Here is a 26984-nt window from a genome sequence, read left to right as displayed (position 1 = left end):
GTCCCTTTGATGCAGTGAAGTTGTCCTGTCCCCTTAGCAGAAAAACATACCCAAAGCATAATGTTTCCACAATGTTTGGTGTTCTTGGGGTCATAGGCAGAATTTCTCCTCCAAACACGGTAAGTTGAGTTGATGCCAAAGAGCTTGATTTTGGTCTCATCTGACCACAACACTTTCCCCCAGTTCTCCTCTGAATCATTCAGATGTTCATTAGTAATCTATACATGTGACTTCCTGAGCAGGGGGCCCTTGCAGGGGGCTGCAGGATTTCAGTCCTTCATGGTGTAGTGTGTTACCAATTGTTTTCTTGGTGACTATGGTCCCAGCTGAGATCATTGACAAGATTTCCCTGTGTAGTTCTGGGCCGATTCCTCACCGTTCTCATGATCATTGAAACTCTATGAGGTGAGATCTTGTATGAAGCCCCCAGACCGAGGGAGATCGACCGTTATTTTGTGTTTCTTCCATTTGTGAATAATCACACCAACTGGTGTCGCCCTCTCACCAAGTTGCTTGGCGATGGTCTTGTAGCCCATTCCAGCCTTGTGTAGGTCTACAATCTTGTCCCCAACATCCTTGGACAGCTCTTTGGTCTTGGCCATGGTGGAGAGATTGGAATCTGATTGATTGCTTCTGTGGACAGGTGTTTTATACAGGTAACAAGCTGAGATTAGGAGCACTCCCTTTGAGAGTGCTCCTAATAGCTTGTTACCTGTATAGAAGACACCTGGGAGCCAGAAATCTTGCTGATTGATAGGAGATCAAATACTTATTTCACTCATTAAAATGCAAATCAGTTAATAACTTTTTTGAAATGTGTTTCTTTTGGATATTTTTGTTGTTATTCTGTCTCTCACTGTTAGAATTAACCGACCACTAAAATTATAGACTGATCGCTTCTTTGTCAGTGGGCAAACGTACAAAATCAGCAGCTGATCAAATACTTTTTCCTTTCACTGTACATGCATCTATGGAGCTCTGACATTTAGCTGACAGAGCGGTCTTCAAGAGCTCTTTGCCACGGCTTCTGATTAGAAGCCAGAGAGATGAGCTCCCAATCACGTGACCACCGTGAGAGCCAATCAGAGCAGTCACATGATTGGGAAACTGCTCTGCCTTGAGGCATTAACACGTTACCTCCCAGACACGGGTGTAATGAGATATGTTCCAAAAGGTGAACTTGGCCTTTAAAGCCCAGTTAAAAAAAAAAAAAAATTGACTTTAAAGGGCCCCCATCATAAAAAAAATGTCATATGTTGTGCCACCTTTCAATTCTGTGCAAACTAATCCAACAGATATTCTATATATCAATTTTGAAGCTAACCAATATGATAAATCACAAAATAAATTATGTTCCAACGTGCTCAAAATATTTCACATACACTCACTGGCCACTTTATTAAGACCACCCTGCTAGTAGCGGGTTGGATACCCCTTTGTTAGGTCCACCATGCTAGTAGCGGGTTGGATCCCTTTATTAGGTCCTCCTCGCTAGTAGCGGGTTGGATCCCCCTTTATTAGGTCCACCATGCTAGTTGCGGGTTGGATCCCCTTTTATTAGGTCTACCTTGCTAGTAGTAGGTTGGACCCGCTTTATTAGATCCTCCTTGCTAGTAGAGGGTTGGATCCCCCTTAGGTCCACCATTCTAGTTGCGGGTTGGATCCCCTTTATTAGGACCGCCTTGCTAGTAGCAGGTTGGATCCCCTTTATTAGGTCCTCCTTGCTAGTAGCGGGTTGGATCCCCCTTTGTTAGGTCCACATGCTAGTTGCGGGTTGGACCCCCTTTATTAGGTCCTCCTTGCTAGTAGCGGGTTGGACACCCTTTATTAGGTCCACCATGTTAGTTGCAGGTTGGACCCCCTTTATTAGGTCCACCTTGCTAGTTGCAGGTTGGATCCCCTTTATTAGGTCCACCTTGCTAGTTGCGGGTCGGACCCCCTTTATTGGGTCCCCCTTGCTAGTAGCAGGTTGGACCCCCTGTTAGGTCCCCCTAGCTAGAAGACTAGCAAGGGGGTCTAACCCGCTACTAGCAAGGTGGACCTAATAAAGTAGCCTGTGAGTGTATATTCAACATTATGTGTGGCCCTTTGTTGATGTCCGGGGCCCCATTTGAGGCTCCTTTAGCTCATAAGTTGATAACCACTGCTCTAGAAGATGACCGTTTATTATTATTCCTGCTGCAAATGGTCCCAACTGGGTTACAGTGGCCTTACCAGGGGTGTTGGAAAATGATAAAAAAAAAAAAAACACAACAACCCCAATCTGTGGTAAATCCTCAAACTCCACTATTAGCAGGCCCCCCCCCCCCCCCGGTCACCTGTAGTTCCTCCCGCTGACCCCTGCTCATTGCAGGACACAATCCTGACATAGGAGTCAGCGGGGGGAACCACATAAGCCAGCGAGCGGGGGGGGGGGGGTTGGACCTTATATTCGGCACATCTGGAACTGTGCAATAGAATCGGTGGAGTTTGCTACAGACCACCGCCTGGCATTTTTGAACCTTCCCCACTCGCGACTGTGTCCCTTTTACTGAACACAACTTTCCATCTAAACATTTCATATCAAATTATAGAAGTGAATAAACGTGACATTGATCCACTCACCTTTTTTCTTGTTTCTGGCTGCACTTGGATCTGCAAAGAGACAGAAATAAGTCACAGAAAGGTTTTGTTCTTAGAAGATGAAGCAGAATCTGGAAGAGAAGAGACGGGATCAAAGCGTTGTGTTCATGCCTGCCAGAGGAGAACACAGCAGACATGTTTCTAATAGAACCGAGAGAGAAAACAAGAACAAAAGACTCGTTATTTGGCTCGCAATGCATTGAATGTTCATCTTCAGAAAAATGTTTATTTTCTACTAATCCTCAGAAATGACACAAGTGATGAGGAGACGTCATCCTTAAAGGAGAACCTCCCGCCAGCAGATGGTGCTGCAGGGAGAGCCAAGAGATGTCCTCAGCCTGTCCAGCACAGGACACAATGGAGGAAAGAGTGTGGGGGTCCACTGAACACCCCCCCCCCAAATGCCGTGGGGTTCCAGTTTGTGCAGTTCCTTAAAGTGAACCTGTCACCAGGATGAGGACCATCGGAAGTATTTACAGATCTTTAACAAGCAGTAAAAGGGACAAAGTGTCATTGTCTCTGCACAGGGAGGTATGGGAAAGATAAGAGAGTGTCGTCTTATTACCAGCTCTGACCTCTGCAGGCCGTCTGGTGTACTTCATCCAAGAAAGTCATCAATACAGCTCAGCAGCTTGCTCTGTTTCCTCCTATCTCAACAGTGACTCAGCTCTGTCTCACAGCTCCTGATCTGTTTTTACATTATAAAACTAGAAGGCTGTCTCTTTTGGGATGGGGTGCAGGGGGAGCTGAGTTGCCAAGTCACTGCTGGAGATGGGGGGCAGGGGGAGCTGAGCTGCCGAGTCACTGCTGGAGATGGGGGGCAGGGGGAGCTGAGCTGCTGAGTCACTGCTGGAGATGGGGGGCAGGGGGAGCTGAGCTGCTGAGTCACTGCTGGAGATGGGGGGCAGGGGGAGCTGAGCTGCTGAGTCACTGCTGGAGATGGGGGGCAGGGGGAGCTTCCGAATCACTGCTGGGGATGGGGTGCAGGGGGAGCTGAGCTGCCAAGTCACTGCTGGAGATGGGGTGCAGGGGGAGCTTCCAAGTCACTGCTGGGGATGGGGTGCAGGGGGAGCTTCCGAGTCACTGCTGGGGATGGGATGCAGGGGGAGCTGAGCTGCCAAATCACTGCTGGAGATGGGGTGCAGGGGGAGCTTCCGAGTCACTGCTGGAGATGGGGTGCAGGGGGAGCCGAGGAGTCACTGCTGGAGATGGGGTGCAGGGGGAGCTTCCGAGTCACTGCTGGAGATGGGGTGCAGGGGGAGCCGAGGAGTCACTGCTGGGGGTGGGGTGCAAGGGAGCTGAGCTACGGAGTCACTGCTCGGGATGGGGTGCAGGGGGAGCTTCCGAGTCACTGCTGGGGATGGGGTGCAGGGGGAGCTTCCGAGTCACTGCTGGGGATGGGGTGCAGGGGGAGCTTCCGAGTCACTGCTGGGGATGGGGTGCAGGGGGAGCTTCCGAGTCACTGCTGGGGATGGGGTGCAGGGGGAGCTGAGCTGCCAAATCACTGCTGAGGATGGGGTGCAGGGGGAGCTGAGCTGCCGAGTCACTGCAGGGGATGGGGTGCAGGGGGAGCTGAGCTGCCGAGTCACTGCAGGGGATGGGGTGCAGGGGGAGCTGAGCTGCAGAGTCACTGCTGGAGATGGGGTGCAGGGGGAGCTTCTGAGTCACTGCTGGGGATGGAGTGCAGGGGGAGCTTCCGAGTCACTGCTGGGGATGGGGTGCAGGGGGAGCTTCCGAGTCACTGCTGGGGATGGGGTGCAGGGGGAGCTTCCGAGTCACTGCTGGGGATGGGGTGCAGGGGGAGCTGAGCTGCCAAATCATTGCTGAGGATCGGGTGCAGGGGGAGCTGAGCTGCTGAGTCACTGCAGGGGATGGGGTGCAGGGGGAGCTGATCTGCCAAATCACTGCTGGGGATGGGGTGCAGAGGGAGCTGAGCTGCCGAATCACTGCTGGGGATGGGGTGCAGGGGGAACTGAGCTGCCGAATCACTGCTGGGGATGGGGTGCAGGAGCTGGGCTTCTGAGTCACTATTGGGTATGGGGTGCAGGGGAGGCTTAGTTGCCGAGTAACTGCTGTGTATGGGGTGCAGGGGGAGCCAAACTGTTGAGTCACTGCTGGGATGGGGTGCCTAGTCACTTCTGGGAATGGGTGCAGGGGAAACTGAGCTCTTTAGTCACTGCTGAGTGGGGGTGCTGCCAAGTTCATTTGGGTACAGTGTTGCATGACCGTGCATTTACCAGTTAAAGTAGCACAGTGCTAAATAACAAAAAAAGACCTAGTCATGAAGAGGTAAAACAGTCTGGAGGCCAGGCACATTGTATTCACTCTTCAGAAGGTGCCCATGAAGGAGCTTTAGAAAATTGTAGAACCAGAAGGTACTGGGCTGCTCGGAATCCTACAGTCTAGGGAAGCACTGCCAACCCACAACTTATGTGGTGGGCGCTCAATCTTGTCTGGTGGGCTCAACAAATCCCAGGCACCAGGTTGCCATTGCAACTAGAAATTGCGTCCTGGCGCCTGGGCTTTTGTCAGCCAATTTACTGTTTCACGCCTGCCATCCTGATCCCAAGTGCTGTGCGCTCTATCCGGGCCCCCCAAGCTCCCTGCTTTGCTACAGCTTCCTTTGTTTGGCCGTTGGAAGCTGGTGGGTGAGGTGTTGTGGTCACATGACCTGTGGTAGAGCGCGGTTCAATCAAACTAAGGGAGAGGGCCGCATCTTACGTCACTGAGCTGGGATCAGAGCTTAGGAGCTTTCTTGGAACGGCCTGCTCATTGAATGTAGGTGCTACATCAATACTGCACAATTCTTATAGCTGTGAGCTGAGGTTTTTGGGCTGTCTCTTTGCTGAAAATATGGGGGAGGTCTCTGCTGGATTGAAATATATCTTTGCCGAACATATGGGGGATGTCTCTGCTGGATTCAAAGGTCTCTTTGCCGAACATATGGGGGAGGTCTCTGCTGGATTGAAATGTCTCTTTGCCGAACATATGGGGGATGTCTCCTTGCTGGATCGGGAGGTCTCCTCGCTGGATCGGGAGGTGTTCTGCAATTCTGCGCACCTGGCTCCTAACTTTTTTAGTTGGCTCCTAAATTTAAAGCAAATTTGTCAAGCCCTGCTCATGGGACATGTATTTCTACAACAACCGGAGGGTCACCATTTGCCCACCCCTGCTGTATAGTATCCCTAATGGCATGATGGGGGTCCTGAGGGAACTTCCTTGTTGGAAGTAACCCGAATAATGTGTCTACTGAAAGGCCAGAATGATGGCGGAGTACCCCCTGCTGGACACCGATAAGAACAAATACTGAACTTTATTTTAGCCAAAATATACGAGTACACTTTATCCCTCTACCCCCCCTAGATCTTAATGAACATTAAACTCTGGCTGTGAGGGCTGGCCCCCCTACAAGGGGAGTTAAGCGCCAAGCGAACCATTTCGTTGTATAATGCTTGTAAAACAATAAATTGGAGGCCGTGGAAAATTACAGGAATTTGCTGCATACAGAACACAAAAAAATACGTTTTTTATTTTGTAATTTCGTCTTACATAGTGAATCGCCCGTGAGCCGGGTTCTTCCCTCGCTCCTAGACGGATGTTGGCTGTAGAAGGAAACGTTCGGTATTTTCTCTGCTTTGCGATTTGTTTTTTTTTTCTTTTATCGCCCCCCCGAGAGCTCTGGTGAGGCAACATTTTCTAGAAACAACAAGCCTGCCCCGCGCTCCAATCACAATGGATTCCGGATTCATTAACACAAGACCCGCAATCAGCAAAGTTTTCTTTTGCCGTAGCGGCATACCTTCCCCACATCACATAATCCAATCGGTGTGATTAATTACCACAACATTCTCCACACGAAATCCCTTCACTGTGGGGGGGCGTCCTACAGGATTATACATGAGGCTGGAATTCGCCCGCTCATTATGACACGCAATATTTATTTCTCACAGATTCAAAACAAACCCCCCCCCACCCCCGATTCTCTGGTGGGTTAATCAGTATTTCCCCGGAAACAAATTCGATGATTTACACCCGTCTGTCTAGAATGTACGCAACTCTGGCAGACAAAACATTCCGGAGAACCGCCCGCCGCGCCGAGCGCACTAAAATATTCCGGTGTTTAGATCAGTAAACAGAACGGAGAAAAAAAACGACGAATATTTGGCAAAGCGCGTTTAAAGTGGATGGAACCAATTAGCTTCAGAGGCCGAATGGCGGGTGACTAGAAGAGCATGACAAGCCTGTGTTTATTGCTACTTATTAGTGTTTAGCTGTCGCTTCTCCCGACAAGGAAAAAATTAATTTGACTATCAATGCAAAATTGCTGCGGACATTAGGAGAGGAGAGAGCCTGAACACCGAGCTTCACAAATACAAAACGCCAACACTGTGCATTAAAGTGGAAGTAAAGGTCCATCTCTTGCTTTTACCTACAGGTGAGCCCCATTCCAGGCTTGCCTACGGGTGAGCCCCATTCCAGGCTTGCCTACGGGTAAGCCCCATTCCAGGCTTGCCTACCGGTGAGCCCCATTCCAGGCTTGCCTACCGGTGAGCCCCATTCCAGGCTTGCCTACCGGTGAGCCCCATTCCAGGCTTGCCTACCGGTGAGCCCCATTCCAGGCTTGCCTACCGGTGAGCCCCATTCCAGGCTTGCCTACCGGTGAGCCCCATTCTAGACTTGCCTATAGGAAGTGTAAATATTTCCTAAACATGCACCGTTTAGGAGATACCGTATTTATTGGCTTATAACACGCACCCCAATTTTAAGAGGGAAGTTTCAGGAAAGAAAAAGAAAAACTTTCTGCAGCCCCCCTGCACATTACACAGCCCTCTTTACATTCCATAGACCCCCCCTCTACATTGCAGAGCCCCCCCTTTACATTGCACAGCCCCCCTGCACTCCCAGGATACCCCCAGAATCCTGGGACAGCACTGCCAGTGTACTGTAAAGTAAAAAAAAAAAAAAAAAAAAAAAATCACTGCCAGTCCCGTCTGATAGATTCTTCCTACACTGTCACTGTAAACCAAAGCCTGCAAATACCTCATTAGCTCCATCCTTTACAGCCAGTCACGTGACCTCTCTCCTCTGATGTTTTATGGATGGTCACATGACTGCTCTCCTTTCATGTTGGTCATGTGACCGCTCTCCTCTGATGTTTTATGGATGGTCACGTGACTGCTCTCCTCTGATGTTTTCTGGATGGTCACGTGACTGCTCTCCTTTGATGTTTTATGGATGGTCACGTGACTGCTCTCCTCTGATGTTTTCAGGATGGTCACATGACTGCTCTCCTTTGATGTTTTATAGATGGTCACACGACTGCTCTCCTTTGATGTTTTATAGATGGTCACATGACTGTTCTCCTCTGATGTTTTATGGATGGTCACGTGACTGCACTTCTCCAATCTAAAGCTCAACTTGGAGGAGAAGGAGGAGCGGGAGGAGGAGAGCGGTCGGAAAGAACGGCTCTAATGAGGTATTTGCAGGCTTCGGTTTACAATTACACGGTATACAAAAGGAGAGATGGAACTGACACTTTTTTACACATTTTTTTTTTTTAAATCTGTAGAGTATGCCGGCAGGGCTGTCCCAGGGCCAGCCCAGCATGACACCCCCCCCCCCCCCCAATGTGTGGCACCCGGGGGGCGAACCACCCCAATGACCTCATTGGTAAAAAAAAAAAAAAAAAAAGGAATATTGGCGTATAGCGCACACGCACTGTTTTCCCTCTGTTATACACCGATAAATACGGTATTCACTATAAATCCAGCCAGTGACCTTACTGGCGCATGCACTTTAAAGGAACCCTTGTGCATGCACGGGAGTGACATAATCGCGGCTCCGGCCAGTCACCAACCCGGAAGCAAGACAGGTGAAGATGAGAGCGCCTGCAGCTCTGACACCTCGGTGCTGGAAGAGCTTCGTTTTAAGGCAAGTCTAACATAATGTGCTAATATTCGATGCATACTAGCACATTATGACATTACCTTGCAGGTACAAAAAATTATTTCCAGTGGTTTACAACTGCTTTAACTAATGCAAGAGCCAAGCAGCTGCCACAGAATTACTAATAAAGTTTTTTCAATATGAACACCAACAGCTGACAACATGCTTTATAATCTCGTTATAAAATCAAGAGTTCAGGGTTATGTAACGCAGCGGTCAGGAGTATGCAATGTAGCATTCAGAGGGGTAGGCAATACAGAGTTCAGGGGTCAGGAGTATGTAATGCAGAGTTCAGAGGGGTTTGTAACGGAGCGTTCAGGAGTATGTAATGTAAATTCAGAGGGGTATGTAACGTAGAATTCAGGGGTCAGGAGTATGTAATGTAAATTCAGAGGGGTATGCAACAGAGTTCAGGGGTCAGGATTATGTAATGTAGAGTAGAGTTCAGGGGTCAAAAGTATGTAAATTCAGAGGGTTATGTAATGTAGAGTTCAGGGGTCGGGAGCATGCAATGTAAAATCAGATGGGTATGTAACAGAGTTCAGGGGTCAGGAGTATGTAAATTCAGAGGGGTATGTAACGTAGAGTTAAGGGGTCAGACATATGTAACTGAGTTAAGGGGACAGTATTATGTAACACAGGGTTCAGGGGTTAGTAGTATGTAACACAGGGTTTAGGGGTCAGTAGTATGTAATGTAGAGTTCAGGCGAACGCAACGTAGAGTTCAGAAGGGTATGTAACAGAGTTGAGGGGTTAGGAGCATACAATGTAGAGTTCAGAAGGATATGTAACAAAGAGTTCAAGGGACAAGCGCAAGTGATGCAATGATCAGTAGTATGCAATGTAAGTTCAAGGGTCAGGAGTAAGTGATGCAGAGGATAGTAGTATGCAACACAGGGTTCAGGAGTATGTAATGCCGTTTTCAAAGAGGTATGCAACAGAGTTCAGGGGTCAGGAGTATATACTGTAGAATTCAGAATGCAATGTACAGTTCATGGGTCAGGCGTAAGTAATGCGGAGTGCAGAGATTAGCAATATGTAAGGTAGGGTTCAGAGGTCAGGAATAAGTAACACAGAAGGCAGGGATCAGGAGTATGTAACGCAGAGGTCAGCGGTATGTAATGCAAGGTGCAGGCACAACAAGGGTCAGAAATAAGTAAATCAGAGTTTTAATGTCAGTAGCATTAAACCCAGAGTGCAGGGGTCAGTAGTAATGCACAGTTAAGCGTTTACATAATACACAGTGCAGCAGTCAGGAGTAATAAATTTCACTTTCACCTCCACTACCAATACCTCCCTTCTAGTAGAAACATCTACCCTCTAAGCCAAAATAGCTGGGGCTGTCAATCACAGGCTGTGTGCTGAAGCTCCCTCCCCGTCACCATTTTTCAGAAGTTTTTTGACATGAGTGACTCATGCAGATGGCAGAGGAAGATGGCAGTAGACAGAAATTATACTTCGTGCTCTGGATTGAGACAAGTACACACTATGGATGGATATGCTTTGTTCATATTTCATGTTTGAGGTTTACAGCCACTTTAATATGGAATTCAGGAGACAACCTGTCCAAGAAAGAGGCCAGCAACTCCACTGATAACTGCTAGAGGTTCTAGCAGACATTTTGAAGGAGCAGTGGCTACTTGGTTCCTGGGATTTGTCCAGTCCTGGTACGAGGAGATGAAGAAGACTATTTTGTAGCAAGACGTCTGTGAGGAGGCAACTATGGTATGCTTGTCTATGCCGGCTAACCCAACATGGATGTATTCGGATCATTTCCCAGAAAGCAACAAACACTGTGTTCAAAGTTTGGATCACTCCATTCCATAGTAGATTGGGGCGTCTCCAGTTGCGCCAACCTAGTCTCTACTAGGGATGAGCCGAACACCCCCCGGTTCAGCTCGCACCAGAATTTTAGAACGGACCCCAAATTCGTACGAATGTTAGAACCTCATTGAAGTCTATGGGACTCGAACGATCAAAATTAAAACTGCTAATTTTAACGGCTAATATGCAAGATACTGTCCTAAAAAGGGTTTGGGGACATGGCTTCTGCCCCAGGGGACATGGGTCAATGCAATCCCGTTTTGGCGGGAGCACTGATTTTAATGACGATTAAAGTGAAAAAAAAGTGAAATATTCCTTTAAATATCGTGCCTGGGGGTGTCTATAGTATGCCTGTGACGTGCCACGTGTTTCCCGTGTTTAGAACAGTCCCTGCACAAAATGACATTTAACGGAAATAACGTCATTTAAAACTGCTTGCGGTTTTAATGTTATATCTGGTTCCTGCAATATGGTTGAAAATCATTGAGAAAAATGGCATGGGTAGCCCTCCCTGCCCATTACCAGCCCCTTTGGTTCTTGTACGGATATTAAGGGGAACCCCGTACCCATATTAAAAAAAGGAAATACGTGTGGCCCCCAGGCCCTTTATACTCAGAACAGCAGTATACAGGCGGTGCAAACAAGACAGGGACTGTGTAGATTTGTTGTGTTAAGTTGAATCTGTTTGTAATTTTCAACTGGTAAATTTTTAAAGTGTAGCTCCAGTCAAAAAAAACTATTTTTAAGCTTTTTGGAAAACATAGGGAAGGGTTATCACCCCTGTATAATTAGTTTTGCCGTCCGTCATTTTTCATCTCACTTGCTGTTGTCTCCTTCCGTTTGTAAGTTGGATGTTTGAAAGTAGGGGCCTGCCCTATATGCTCTGCAGAAATGGCGGAACAAGGTGTTGGTTTTGCCACAACATTGTAAGCCCTCAAAGTGACTCTTGGTGGGCGCTGGAGCGCCCTGCTGTGAACGATTATATCAAGAATTGTAATTACATACCATTGTTGAACAGTGGTAGAAAAATTTACCTTTGGTGGTTGTGGTGCTGGTGCCACAACACTATAAGTCCTCACAGTTACTCTGGGTGGGCACAGGAACAGGCCCTCCTGTGAAATATTATATCAAGAATTGTAATTACATGTCCCTGTTAAACAGGGGCAGAAAAATTGGGCCTAAGGCACTGGTGCTGGTGCCACGACACTGCAACCTCTCCCATATACTCTAGTTTTAGTGCAGGAATTAGCCCTTCCGCAAAGCATTGCATCAAAAATTGTAATTAAACGCCCCTGTTAAACAGGGGCAGAAATATTGGGCTGGTGGCATCACCCAGAACCAAAAATGTTCTTCCAACATATCAGCGGAGGAGGAAGAGGATAGACAATCAACATAACAGGACAATCACTCAGCATCAGCATAGGCAGTCTTGAAGGGATGTGATATTTCAAAAAAAATTATTCTGTTACATCAGCTTCAGGTGCTTGGTAGCTGTGGGTGATCCAAGACTGATTCATCTTGATGAAGGTCAGTCGATCAACTGATTCGGTGGACAGGCGCACCCTGTGATCGGTAACAAAGCCACCAGCAGCACTGAAGGTGCGTTCCGAAAGAACGCTGGATGCAGGACAGGCCAGTAGCTCAATTGCATACTGTGCAAGCTCTGGCCAGTGATCCATCCTCAAGACCCAGTAAGCCAGAGGATTTTCGGTGGGAAAGGTGTCCAAGTCTGACCTTGCCCCTAGGTATTCCTGCACCATGTAAATCAGACGCTGGCGATGGTTGCTGGAACCGATCATACCTTGGGGCTGCGGACTAAAAAATTGCCTGAAAGCATCGGTCAGACGGCCACCTTCTCCACCGCTCCTTCTGACCGATGCCTCAGCAACACGTTGTCCAGAACCAGGAGTTTGTAACCTCCCAGTCTCTGGAAACACGTTGCACAGACCTTTCTGCAAAGCCTCCCGGAGATGTCTTATCCTCTGCTCCCTCTGCGATGGCAAGATAAGGTCGGCAACCTTACCCTTGTACCGTGGATCAAGGAGAGTGGCCAGCCAGTAATGGTCCCTCTCCTTGATCCGAAGAATACGAGGATCCTTCCGCAGGCTTTGCAGGATCAGGGAGGCCATGCAGCGTAGGTTAGCTGAGCATTCGGTCCGGAGTCCTCTGGGTCACTAAGGACAACATGATCCGCAGCTACCTCCTCCCAGCCACGTACAAGTCCACGGGTTTCTTGGGACTGTAAATCATCCCTACAAGACTGCTGCTGCTGATGCTGAGTGCCAGCCTCCACCTCCATGCTGACACAATCATCCTCCTCCTCCTCCTCTTCCTGTGTGATGGGTGGCACAGCAGGAACACTGTCTGGATAAAGGGGGCCTTGAGAGGCAAGGAAGTCCTCCTCTTCCTGCCTCTGTTCTGCCTCAAGTGCCCTGTCCATTATTCCACGCAGCGTATGCTCCAAGAGGTGGACAAGAGGTACAGTGTCACTGATGCATGCACTGTCACTGCTCACCATCCTTGTGGCCTCCTCAAATGGTGACAGGACAGTGCATGCATCCCTGATCATGCCCCACTGGAGTGGTGAGAAAAAAACCAAACTCCCCTGACCCTGTCCTGGTGCCGTATTCGCACAGGTACTCATTGATGGCCCTCTGCTGCATGTGCAGCCGCTGCAGCATGGCCAACGTTGAGTTCCACCTGGTGGGCATGCCACACATAAGGCGGTTCTTGGGCAGGTTCAACTCCTTTTGGAGCTCAGCCAGCCGAGCACAGGCATTAAATGATCGGCGGAAATGCACACAGACTTTCCTGGCCTGCTTCAGGACATCCTGTAAGCCCGGGTACCTGCCCAAGAACTGCTGCACCACCAGGTTAAGGACGTGAGCTACACAGGGCAAATGGGTCAGTTGTCCCTGTCGGAGGGCGGAGAGGAGGTTGGTGCCATTGTCGCAAACCACCATTCCTGGCTTAAGCTGGCATGGCGTCAACCACCTCTCGGCCTGCCCCTGCAGAGCTGACAAAACATCCGCCCCAGTGTGGCTCCTGTCCCCCAAACAAACCAGCGCAAGCACGGCATGGCATCGTTTTGCCTGCGTACTTGCGTAGCCCCTGGAATGCCTACGGAGCACCGCTGGTTCTGAGGACAGAGCACTGGAAGAGGCCATGGAGGAAGAAGAAGAGGAGGGGGTGAAGGAGAGAGGTGTGTCACAACCAATAGTAGCATTTTGGAGGCGTGGTGGCGGAACAACCTCCAACACTACTGCACCTTGTCCTGCATCCTTCCCAGCTGCTAGAAGAGTGACCCAATGGGCTGTGAAAGACAGGTAACGTCCCTGTCCATGCCTGCTGGACCATGAGTCAGCGGTAATATGCACCTTACCGCTGACCGACCTGTCCAGCGAGGCAAGGACATTGCCTTCCACATGCCGGTAGAGAGCCGGAATCGCCTTCCGTGAGAAAAAGTGGCGTTTGGGGACCTGCCACTGAGGAACCGCACATTGTACAAACTCACGGAAGGGGGCCGAGTCTACCAACTGAAAAGGCAGCAGTTGAAGTGCTAGCAATTTAGCCAAGCTAGCATTCAACCGCTGGGCATGTGGATGGCTGGGAGTGAACTTCTTTCGCCGGTCCAGCAGCTGGGACAGGGACATTTGCCTGCTATAATCGGACGTGGGTGTACTGCTAGCAGAGTGCCCGGAAGCACTGTGACACACCTAATTCTACACCTTCATTCCTCTCAGAGCAGGTTTCAGAGAGGACTAAAGGGGTAGTGCGGTTGGAGATCCCAGCTGATGAGGAGCAAGGAGAGGTCCGCTTTGTTCTTTGGTGTGGGTCTTTGAGGTACGCTTGCCAACGAGCTGCATGGCAGGTCAACATATGTCTGGTCAAGCATGTGGTGCCCAAGCAGCTGATGTTTTGGCCACGCGAGATACGCTTGAGGCATATGTTGCAAATAGCAGCAGTGCGATCTGATGCACTCGTCTCAAAAAAGGCCCACACCAAAGAACTTTTAGAATAACGCGCAGAGGCAGCGCCCTGCACAGGCGGAGCTCTGCGGTGTGATTCAGTCGGTGTGCTGCCCCTAAGCTGGCCCCCGGAGGGCATCCTGCCTCGTTGAACATGTGCCTCCTCCTCCTCTCTCCTACCAGGCAACCACGTGGAGTCAGTGCCCTCATCATCCCCTCCCTCTTCATCGCTGGAGCAAACCTGGCAGTATGCTGCAGCTTGTGGAACATGACTGCCAGATTGCTGTCCTTCTTGAGCATCCCCTCTCTCTGCATTCACGCTACTGCCTTCCTCTAGCTGAGTATCATCATCAGAGCCTACAAAACACTGGGCATCCCCCTAGAGCATGTACCCAACACTGTGCTCAAAGAGTTCAGGAGACTCCTCAGGAGGACGTGGTGGGTTTAGGGAAGGAGTCACTGATGATGACATTGAGAGGAGGGAAGACGATGCGTTGGCAGCTGCTTTGCTAGTACCCTGAGCCTGGGTGAGAGGATGAGGAGGATGAAGAGGGCTTGGTCATCCACTCTACCAAGTCGTTGGCATGTTGCAGCTCAACACGTCCAGCTGTCGAAAAGAAGGACAAGCGTGTCCCATGGCCACGTGCTGATGATGACGATGCACCGCATTCACGACCAGCACTGTTGTCTCTAGACACAGAGCCTGCTTGCCCTCTTATCGGCTCGCGCCTGTCTGCCTCTCCTAGCTTGCCTTCCAGACATGGTAATGGCCTAAAGGGAGTTGGGAAAACCAGCAATTGGGTAGTGTATATTGTGCTGGAGGCACACACAACTTCCACTAACTCCTGCAAATGGCAGATGGCTCAAATAGAGAAGAGCTATGTAGGTGGATATAGCGGTGTATACTGGGTTCAGAGCACGCAGACAGCACGCTCAATCTCCTAACACTGACTGCAAGCTCTATTTAAACGAGCAAGATAGTTAGCTATATAGGTGGATATAGCGGTGTATACTGGGTTCAGAGCACGCACAATCTCCTAACACTGACTGCAAGCTCTATTAAAAAAGAGAAATATAGCTAGCTATATAGGTGAATATAGCGGTGTATACTGCGGTCAGGGCACGCAGACAACAACTACTACAGAAGAGCAAGAACTAAAAAAATCGGCCGATAACGATCGGTGTATACTGTGTTGAAGGTACACAGAATACCCACTAACTGCTACAGACGCCAACACACTACACAAGGCCGCCGCGCTGGTGGCCTTATACAGTGTGGGGCGTGTACTACACAGCCTGAGCTATGATTGGCCACAGGCATCCTGCCGGCGCTGTGATTGGCCAAGCATGCGGGGTCACGGTGCATGCTTGGCCAATCATGAGCCAGCAATGCACTGCGCCATCGCAGTGCATTGTGGGCCGTGAGCGCCACACGAATTTGACGTGAACGGCCCATAACGTTCGGAATTCGCCGAACGGGCGAACAGCCGATGTTCGAGTCGAACGTATGTTCGACTCGAACACAAAGCTCATCCCTAGTCTCTACCATACATCTACTTCAACCCAGGTCTCTACCATGCATCTACTTCAACCCAGGTTCTCTACCATGCATCTATTTCAACCCAGGTTCTCTACCATGCATCTACTTCAACCCAGGTCTCTACCATGCATCTACTTCAACCCAGGTCTCTACCATGCATCTACTTCAACCCAGGTCTCTACCATGCATCTACTTCAACCCAGGTCTCTACCATGCATCTACTTCAACCCAGGTCTCTACCATGCATCTATTTCAACCCAGGTCTCTACCATGCATCTACTTCAACCCAGTCTCTACCATGCATCTACTTCAACCTAGTCTCTACCATGCATCTACTTCAACCTAGTCTCTACCATGCATCTACTTCAACCTAGTCTCTACCATGCATCTACTTCAACCTAGTCTCTACCATGCATCTACTTCAACCTAGTCTCCACCATGCATCTACTTTAACCTAGTCTCCACCATGCATCTACTTCAACCCAGGTCTCTACCATACATCTACTTCAACCTAGTCTCTACCATGCATTTACTTCAACCTAGTCTCTGCCATGCATCTACTTCAACACTGCTACCTACCTGAAGAAACAAAAACTGTGACGACTCACAGTTACCCAAAGACATAGACCAGAATTTCACAAACCAAAAGACTCCATTACAATAATTGCTTTATCCTTACAAAAGCTCTGGATTAGCTTTAGGAATCTGCAGTCATAAAACAAGTCACCAGGTCTTGTCCTCCGAGGGACCTAATAGGCCACAAATACACGTGAGAAAAGCCGGGTAAGAAGAAAGCTGTGAGATCCATGAAACACTAAACCTGACCTTCTCTTTGTTCTGAACCGCCACAGATTTACATGCATTTTTCTAAAAGGAGGGGGAACAGGGAAAAAAAAAAAAAAACACAGTAGAACCCCCCCGGGACCAGACCATAAATGAGGACAATATGTGGAGATTATTTTATCTTTTTACAAGCCCAATTTATAGGTGTTTTCCTCGGAGATGAAGCTGGATTTCAAGACATGGAAGACATGATGAAAGAAATGGAGCACTTTGATATGAGCTCCCCTCACATTTCAGGCCTAAGTGAGCCTTTTCTGAAAGGTGTTAAATCTCGCAGTTTGTCAATTTTTTACTCAATCCTTATGCCAAAAACGAACGATACATCAATTCAGACTACCATCCGAGGGCCATTGTGCACATTAACACCATTCCCAGGTCATATTATGTTCCTCTGCGTGATAAAAAGCTTAAAGATGCATTATACCCAGGAGGTGGAGATGGCCAACTATACGATTTATCACAGATCTCAGAGCTCTGCTAATCCACAAACTCTTTAGGCCGCTGTAATGAATCTTCCAGGTTTTACAGCTTCTACAGATAAAACACATTAGGCCATCTCGTTCCCTATTCCTTTGCCTTTTCCTTTCCTTTCCTTTCTTTGATGCTGAGTCTGTTTTTGGCTGCCCTCGGACTCCTCTACTTTGGGTGACCCCATGTCCCAGACCTGGGGCCTATTTTTGGTAGGCAAGCAGCCACTGTTGCTAGATTCAAAAAAATTTCTTTTTCGTTTCTTTTTTTTCTGTATTTCTCCACAGATTGCTCACCTCAACCTGTGCCGGGGGTGATCGGCACAAGCTTTACCCTCTGCTGTACACCAGTGCACCTGCAACCTGGGCCCCAGTTTGGATGGCCCTTAGGCTCTGGTGACCCATATATGGACCTTTGGTTTATCCCACAAAGTCGCCAAGTGGACAGTTCATACTAATAAAAGTCCTTTGATTGGGCCTTTCCAACCCGCATCTTTTTGTTATGGTACTTATGCTGTACCCTTGCATGGGTGATTGTCTGTCAAGATGTTATGCCTCTTCTTTACAATAAAAATTATTGTACCAGAAAACACATTAGGCATTGTGGATGACCAAAGGAAATGGTCTATGTTGTCCTCTACATCAGGGATATCCAAACTTTCTAAGACCCCATTCACACCTGAGCGTTTTGTAGCTTGAAGCCTGAAGCTACAAAAACGCTGGAGGGGAAAAAATCCATTATTCTCAATGGAGATGGTTCACATCTCCACTCCAAGTCGCCTGAAGCTCAAACAAGTTCCGGACCCTTTTTTGTCGCGCGAATCTGGCTGATTTGGGCGTTTTTATTCCCATAGAAACTAATGGAAACGCTCGATTCAAGCATTTAGCGCGACAACGAGCGTTTCTATGGGCATTTTATCGCTGTATCTGCTCAAGAGAAAATATCATTTACATAATTTACATAAGGAAATGACATAAATAATACACAGGAAGTGCACAGATCACCATTTTTAGCTCAAATGGAGACCAGCAATATGGAAGGAGAACTGGATGAGACAGTATGTCTCCTAGATCAGGAGAGCTTCATAAGAATGGTGAAGGAGCACCCCTGTCTGTATGATACTAGAGATCCATGCTACAAACTGCGAGCGAGCAAGAGGAGGGCATGGAACCAGATTGCCATCCAAGTTTTTACAAACTGGGCAGACCTAACTGGCCGTGTGAAGGATGAGAAAGGTAAGAGAAACCCCTGCAAACATAACCACAATAGGGACATAATAGGATGATTAGTACATTATAAGGCCCCTTTCACACTGGGGCAGTGCGGGTGTTGGTGGGTTGGCGCTTTGCCGTCGTTTTGTTGGCGGTATGAAGCCGCTAGTGGGGCTGTTTTAACCCCCGCTAGCGGCCGAAAAAGGGTTAAAAATCGCACACAAAGCACCGATGCAGCGGCCCTTTGCCAGTGTTCTAGCGGCCGCTAGCGGGGGTTAAAACCCCCGCTAACGGCCGAAAAAAGGTTCAAATCGCACACAAAGCACCGCTGCAGCGGCGCTTAGCCAGCGTTCTAGCGGCCGCTAGCAGCGGCGCTTTGCCGGTGGTATAGCCACGCTGGCCCATTAATTTCAATGGGTAGGAGCGGTATTCACCGCTCCAAAGATGCTACTAGCAGGACTTTTTTTACCGTCCTGCTAGCGCACCGCTCCAGCACTCCTGCTTTCACAGTGCAGTGAAAGGAGTCGCTTTTTCAGGTGCTACACAGGCTCCTTTCTCTCCATTGTGAAAGCCGGAGGGCTTTCACACTGGAGCGGTGCGCTAGCTAGTGAATACACCGCTCCTTCACTGCTCCGTCTGAACAATGCCTCAGTGTGAAAGGGGCCTATGCATGGGAGTATGAGTATAGTATTAGCAGAATGTCATAAATACATGATGACACACTCTGACCCCTAGTGGATATTGTAAGGATACTGCACACAAAGATAAATATATATTTCTAAAAAAAAAAAAAAAAAAAAAAAACATGGGACTTCTTATCAATACATCAAGCATTTTTATTAATAATTCAGTACAGCATAGTATATGGTCGTATTTACAAAGAACTAAAGTTTTTAATTTATTGTATTGCCTCAAGCTGCCATGGGACCTGTCCTGCTGGAGACATGAAGTAGGAGGCAAATTGATCCCTGACCTGTGTCCCTTGACTACTTCCACGAACACCGGTCCAATGAGCTCTTTTCATGTTCTCATGTACTGGATCCTCGAAGTCAAATCCATCCTGCCACCGAACAAAATTATGCAAGGCACATGCAACTTTAACAACACAGACTGCATTTTGCATGTTCAGAACAATGGAAGTGTGCAGTACCCGCCATTTGTTTGCCAATATGCCAAATGCACATTCGACAACGCGACATGCTCGTGTTAGTCTATAGTTAAACACACTCCTCTGTACAGTCAGGTTGTTCCCCGAGTAAGGCCGTAGAAGATGCTCACTCAGAACAAAGGCCTCATCTCCAACAAAAACACTGGGTAGGGGAGGGCCATTTGTGCCAGGGAGTGGGCTGTTTTCTGGAAGGTCCAGAGAATTGTTACGCAGCAGGTGTCCAAATGATGAATGTGAAAAAATAGCAGAGTCAGCGCTGCTGCCATATGATCCAATGTCAATGTAGCTGAAGCAATAATTAGCATCAGCCACTGCCATTAACACAAAAGAAAAATATTTCTTATAATTAAAATACTGGCTTCCGCTACCCATGGGCTTTATGATGCGAATATGTTTCCCATTGATGGCTCCAACACAGTTGGGGAAGTTGCAGCATTGCCAGAAAACATCTGAGATCCTTGACCAATCTTCCGCTGTAGGTTTTTTGAAAACAATATCCTTTAATATGTCATAAATAGCAGAGCAAGTGTCACAAACTATGTAACTTGTTGTGGATTTTCCAACACGAAAGGCATAGTGTAAACTCGATAAAGATTGTCTGGTTGCTAGGTACCTACAAAGAAATAAACATATATATTTTAACAGTTAAACTGCTCAAAATAAAGTGGAAGAGTATACGTGATGCCTACACTCAACATCTAAGACTGCAAAGGGAATTTAGGAGTGGATCTGGGGCATGTGCTCCGAGAGATTATCTGCATGCAAAAGAAATGGAATTCCTTCGGCCATTGCTGGCTTTGGGGCGGTAAGCTATCATCTGTACGGATGTCATTAAACAAAATGTAAAGAGAAAGTTATAATAATTCAATTCTATTTTCAGGACTGAAAACTGCTGGGAGGACAGTAATCCAAATGATGATTTGGACACAGATGCTAGTCAGCAAGCAAGCCAAGCATCAGGTGATCAAAGTCAGCAAGCAAGCCAAGCATCAAGTGATCAAGCAGGCCGAGATCTGGAGAGCCAACTGTCGACTCCAGCACGGTCTACATCTGAGACACCTGTGGGAGATGAGGAGTCCCCACCATCCATTTCTGCTCGTGTACCTGCTAGAGCAACAAGGAGGGCTCCTGAACCTGACTTCAACTGCATGCTGGACATTATGGCCAGTATGTTAGAAAAAATGAACAGCAACAGGTCTCATGTGCAGGTTTCTGCAAGATGTCTGGAATGTCTGATGGAGAAGGTACCATCAGAACTCCAGGCAGACATGTTGGCAGGTACCATACGCTATATTGCGACTTTTATTCCACCAACCCCCACATATAGGTCCTCAGAGCCTCCGGCACCTTATGGTCACTATGCAAATCACCCCCTGCCCCATCTGCCAGCACCACCACCCTCTCATTACCTTCCTCTGCCAACACCACCACCTTCAAATTACTTTCCTCTGCCAACACCACCACCACCTTCTAATTGGCAGCAAAATGAGAATCCCTCTACCTCCACCTGGTCACAATATGGCCATGCAATGAATGTGGTGAATACACCCAATGAGGGAGTCAACTCCTCCAAAACATTCCTTTGCCTCTAATTTTTTTTATTTTTTTGGTTTATGAGCTACGTTAGCTTTATTTCTTTGTTGAGCTGTATATGTGCAAAACGAACAGAAAAAGTTATATTTCAGTAATATTTTAAATAAAAAAAAATAAAGTTTTTATTTGGCTTTAAAAATGTGTGATTGGTGTTTATTTTATGCATATAAAAAATTATTCATATTAGGTTCTTCATTAATCTCAGTTAAGCCCCAAACCAATTTGCAGCCAAAGGACCAGGCCCCTTTTTGTGATTCGGCACTGCGTTGCAACAATTGCGCGGTCGTGCAACGTGGCTCCAAAACAAAATTTATGTCCTTTATAGGGGATAATTTTATAGCATTTTTATCTTTTTTTTTTTCCCCTGTAATGGCAGCGATCAGCGATTTTTATTGTAACTGCGACATTTTTGCAGACACATCAGACATTTTTAACACATTTTTGGACACTGGCAGGAAGGTGTTAACCACTAGGGGGCAGTGTAGGTGTTATGTATGACGTTATGTGGTTTTTTTTATTTTAGTGGGCGTGGCCTGGCATGTGACGTCACTGATTGTCTTTCCGATCGGTGACAGCCACAGTAGGAATCACGGGGAGAGGTTTGTCTACTCGGATCTCTCCTCGTTCTTCAGCTCTGTGACCCGATTGCGGGACACCAGCGGCGATCAGGTCCGCTGGTCCCGCAGCCACGGTCACAGAGCTCAGGACCGGGTCAGGAACGCACCACCGGCGGGGCACTCCCGATCCACGGCTGGGCACTGAGCAACGTACAGGTATGTGCTTGTGCCCAGCCGTGCCATTCTGCCGAAGTACATTGGCGTGAGGTGGTAAGTGGTTAAAAAATGTAATAGAAATATGAAAATATTACCTCAGTGTGATAATTAGTCGCTCCACAGGGGGTATACTGTTCCGAAAATATGTGTCCATTCGTTGCAACCGACTACTGAGTAAACCCAGTAACTCATCAAAGCTGTGAAAAAAAAAAACAAATATGGCGTTTATTAGTGGACGTTATAAAATAAGATAGGAACAATGTCAAACATCATGAATCCAACTATTTTGACTAACCTTTTTATGGACATCCTGGTGTAGTCCAAAAATGTATCTTCATGGTCATGTAGGTCACTGTAAATAACCCAAAATTGCCCTCTCTCTTCCCGATCAGCAATTACGGGGTGGATCCAATATCTGCGCGCCGTCTTCTTCCTCCTCTCTCGTTCATGCAGAAAGAATGTGGCAACAGCGGATGCTGCCACAAAACATGCCATCTCATTATCACTCATCTTTGTAGTAGATAGTAGATATGGAGCAGGGAGCAAATTTCTGAACCGGAAGTACAATAACCAAGTACAGTACCCAGGAAGCAGATGAAAAAAAGAGATGACGCAGCAAAACGCTGTATGCAAACGTGCGACAAAACGGTAAAAACACTACGCTGAGGTGTGAATGCAGCCTAAAGCAAAGGCCGGTTAGTGGTCCATCAGATTTTAGGGCATTTAGGGCAATTACATAATGCAGTTATTAGGAGGAGGAATAGATCCCCTTCACTGAATGACGGGGCACCATTTCTGCCACTGACCCCAATGATGGGGCACTGGGAGAAATGCGCCATCACTGGGGAGGAACGGTGCCCCGTCACTGGCGTGAGTGGGAGGAACAGTGCCCCGTCACTGGCGTGAGTGGGAGGAACTGTCACCCGTCACTGGCGTCCGTAGGGAGGAACAGTGCCCCTTCACTGGCGTCAGTGGGAGGAACAGTGCCCCGTCACTGGGAGGAACAGTGCCCCGTCACTGGGAGGAACAGTGCCCCGTCATTGGTATCAGTGGGAGGAATAGTGCCCCACGGGCTGGGCAAAGGCTTGCAGCGTGCTGCATCCGGCCCATAGGCCACAGTTTGGAAATCATCGCTGAACTCAAACCTGCCCAAGCAATGTGCCGACATGCATGGCATATCACCAATGAATTAGCTGCCAGTGCACGGTATTGCATTACAGTGAGCATGTGTCATATGAAGGCAAACAAAAGCTTAAACCTAAACTACGATGGCCCAGTGGGTGGCAAATCACACGATATAGATAAGCTGGGTCGAGTGTCTTATTGTGCTGGAACAATAAAGTTGATTTTGGCTTTACAGAAGTGGTGTAGACATGAATGTGCCTCAGAGTGCCACTAAAAACTAATTGCAAACCAACGCAAGGCTCAATTAACATTTCTAGATGTTGCCAATCACTTTTGGAGTTGAGGTCCATTTTAACTTCAGCCAAGAAAAATCCGGTCTCCTGCCTTACCGGACAGGACTGTGCTGTTTGTCAGAGTGGTGTAAATCTCAGGACTGGATAGACAGGAACAGAAGAGCTCCTTTCTATGTATCTGATGTGTGTATTGTTGCCCAGAGTTCAGCTTTAATCAGAACTTTCCACGCCTTGCAGCCGTCAGCTATTGGCACGTTCAGATCCCCCTCGGTGCCGATAATATCATGGTTTCCAGCAATGAATATTGACTTATGCCTTTCCAAACCCCCAATCTGAGGTTCAAGGAGCTACAACATATTTTCATATTAAACATTAGTTCGAACAGCTAAAACAAGAGAAGTGAACATGCTTCTACCACATCGAATGTAATGAGAAAGTGCTCTCTCCCCACGTGGGAAGATTAATACCATGTGCTGCGATCGCTTGTAGAATCTCGTCATCAGAAGTCTTGCCAAGGTTTGTACATGCCTAACAACCGGCCTTCCCAACCAAACAAGTACAAGATCCCTCCCCGGCTCTGCACACCACACAACCACCGACCTTCCCAACCAAACAAGATGCTTCCCCGGCTCTGCACACCACACAACCACGACCTTCCCAACTAAACAAGATCCTTCCCCGGCTCTGCACACCACACAAAAACAGACCTTACCAACCAACCAAATACAAGATCCCTCCCTCTGCACACCACACAACCACCAACCTTCCCAACTAAACAAGATCCTTCCATGGCTCTGCACACCACATAACCACTGACCTTCCCCAACTATGCACACCACACAAAAACAGACCTTCCCAACCAAATACAAGATCCCTCCCCGGCTCTGCACACCACACAACCACCAACCTTCCCAACTAAACAAGATCCTTCCATGGCTCTGCACACCACACAACCACTGACCTTCCCCTGCTCTGCAAACCACACAACGACGACCTTCCCAAACATGATCCTTCACCATCCCTTGCACACCATACAACAACCTTTCCACCTAAACAAGATCCTTTCCTGGCCCTGCGCACCACAGTATCACGACCTTCCCAACTAAACAAGATCCTTCCCAAGCTCTGCAAACCATACAACCGACCTTCCCAACTAAACAAGATCCTTCCACAGCTCTGCAAACCATACAACCGACCTTCCCAACCAAACAAGATCCTTCCCCAGCTTTGTACACCACACAACCACCAACCTTCCCGACTAAACAAAATCCTTCCACGGCTCTGCAAATCACACAACCATGACCTTTCCAACTAAACTAGATCCTTCCCGGCTTTGCAAACCATACATTTACCGGCATTCCCAACCAAACAAGCACAAGATCCCTCCCCAGCTCTGCACACCGAGCAACAACCGACCTTCCCAACCAAACAAGATCCTTCCTGGGCTCTGCACACCACACATCAACTGACCTTCCCAACCAAACAAGATCCTTTCCCGTCTCTGCAAACCATACCACCGACCTTCCCAACTAAACAAGATCCTTCCCCGGATTTGTTCACCACACAACAACCAACCTTCCCAACTAAACAAGATCCTCCCCATCCCTGCTCACCACACAACCACTGTCCTTCCCAACCAAACAAGATCCTTCCCCGGCTTTGTTCACCACACAACCACCGACCTTCCCAACTAAACAAGATCCTTCCACGTCTCTGAAAACCATACAATAACCGACCTTCCCAACTAAACAAGATCTTTCCCCGGCCCTGTGCACCACACAACCACCGACCTTCCCGACTAAACATGATCCTTCCCCAGCTCTGCACACCACATAACAACCGTCCTTCCCAACCAAACAAGATCCTTCCGCGTCTCTGCAAACCATACTACCGACCTTCCCAACTAAACAAGATCCTTCCCCGGCTTTGTTCACCACACAACCACAACCTTCCCCGGCCCTGCGCACCACAAAACAACGACCTTCCCAACTAAACAAGATCCTTACCCGGCTCTGCAAACCACACAACTGACCTTCCCAACTAAACAAGATTTTTCTAAGGCTCTGCACACCACACAACCACCGACCTTCCCAACTAAACCAGATCCTTCCTCGGCTCTGCAAACCACACAACCACGGCCTTCCCAACTAAACAAGATCCTTCCCCGGCTCTGCAAACCAGACAACTGACCTTCCCAACTAAACAAGATTCTTCTATGGCTCTGCACACCACACAACAAACGGCCTTCCCAACTAAACAAGATCTTTCCCCGGCTTTGTTCACCACACAACCAACCTTCCCAACTAAACAAGATCCTCCCCATGCCTGCACATCACACAACCACCGACCTTCCCAATTAAACTTTCCCGGCTCTGGCTCTGCACGCCACACAACCATCTAGGGTAATGTCACAGCCAACCAGAAATAAAGCCACCACCATTGCTGAACGGTCTTTAATTTTATTTGACCTTCAGACATTGTCTATATTTTTCAGTAAAAACAGGCAGTTGAGCCACAGTTTGAATGCACCCCTCCGCGGCCTTGATGCTTTGAATAGCAAACATTGTACCCCCCTTGTAGTGCTTGGCTGGTGGTACCACAGCTGAACGCGACCCAGTCAAGTTCCATGTAAAATATTCCAATAGCAGCACCAGCTTACTAGAAAGAAGAAGAAAGCAGGTGCTGCAGCAACTGTCAGTACTCAGAAATTACTATCACCAAAGCTCATTTATCAGACCAGCCCCCAGACATTTCTAGTATCACTGCAGGTCACCTTTCAGTAGTCTCCTTCTATGGTTCCTATCCCTGTATATAAGAAGATATCCATCCCATTAGGTCATGATCACCCCTTAGAGAGCCGGGGCGCACAAGCAACACTTACTCTCAGAGCCTTCGCTGCCTTTGTTCCTCCTCGTCCTCCGTACATGTCGGTTCCCTTCCTCAAGGTAGGACAGGTCTTCAGGGTTCAGGCTGTTTATGATGAGGGCCATCTGTAAGAAATGGGAACAATATGAGGTCTTCAGAATGGTAGAAGACTAAATTGATCAGACAGGAGGAGGGAGGAGGAAGAGGACGAGGACACAGGATCCTCATCACTGGAGATAAAGCAGCTGTAAATCCTTCTTCAGTATCCCCAGTGAAGTGACTATCCTCCAATAATACACAGAGATGAAACAAATCATCCTACTAAAGTTGTACCCGTTTATCTGCACCCTCTCTCCTTTAGGCCCCTTTTACACTGGGGCGTTTTTCAGGTGCTACAGCGCTAAAAATGGTGCCTGAAAAAATCTGGACCCTTTCACTCCAGTATGCAAGCCGGAGGGCTTTCACACTGGAGCGGTGCAGTAGCAGGACGGTGAAAAAAAGTCCTGCTAGCCGGATCTTTGGAGCGGTGTATTCACCGCTCCTACCCATTGAAATCAATGGGGAAGCACGGCGCTTTGTAGGCAGTTTTAAAACTACAGTAAAGTGGCGCTAAAAATAGTGGAGCTTTACCGCTCCCGCCCCAGTGTGAAAGGGCCCTTACAGCCATTTAAAGTCCAGAGTTCACACAGCATTTCTCATCCCCATTTGGGGGGGGGGGGGGATCTGATGCCACACACTACACAGC

The 26984-nt window shown here is 48.1% G+C and overlaps 1 long non-coding RNA gene across 1 annotated transcript; it reads right to left on the bottom strand.

The window, feature by feature from the left end:
- Window positions 1-2603: 2603 nt before the first annotated feature.
- LOC143955155 (uncharacterized) lies at window positions 2604-26372 on the bottom strand. The gene is made up of 2 exons (XR_013269785.1): window positions 26256-26372; window positions 2604-2634 (listed from the first exon to the last, which is right to left on the bottom strand). It is a non-coding gene; the product is annotated as an uncharacterized LOC143955155 (long non-coding RNA).
- Window positions 26373-26984: the final 612 nt, after the last annotated feature.

The sequence above is a fragment of the Lithobates pipiens genome, unplaced genomic scaffold (assembly GCF_037356315.1).
Source record: "Lithobates pipiens isolate NorthernLeopardFrog02 unplaced genomic scaffold, aLitPip1_a1.2 Scaffold_334, whole genome shotgun sequence".
Taxonomy (NCBI): Eukaryota; Metazoa; Chordata; class Amphibia; order Anura; family Ranidae; genus Lithobates; species Lithobates pipiens.
Note: the sequence above shows the minus strand (reverse complement) of the source record. Positions and strands in the feature narration are given on the sequence as shown.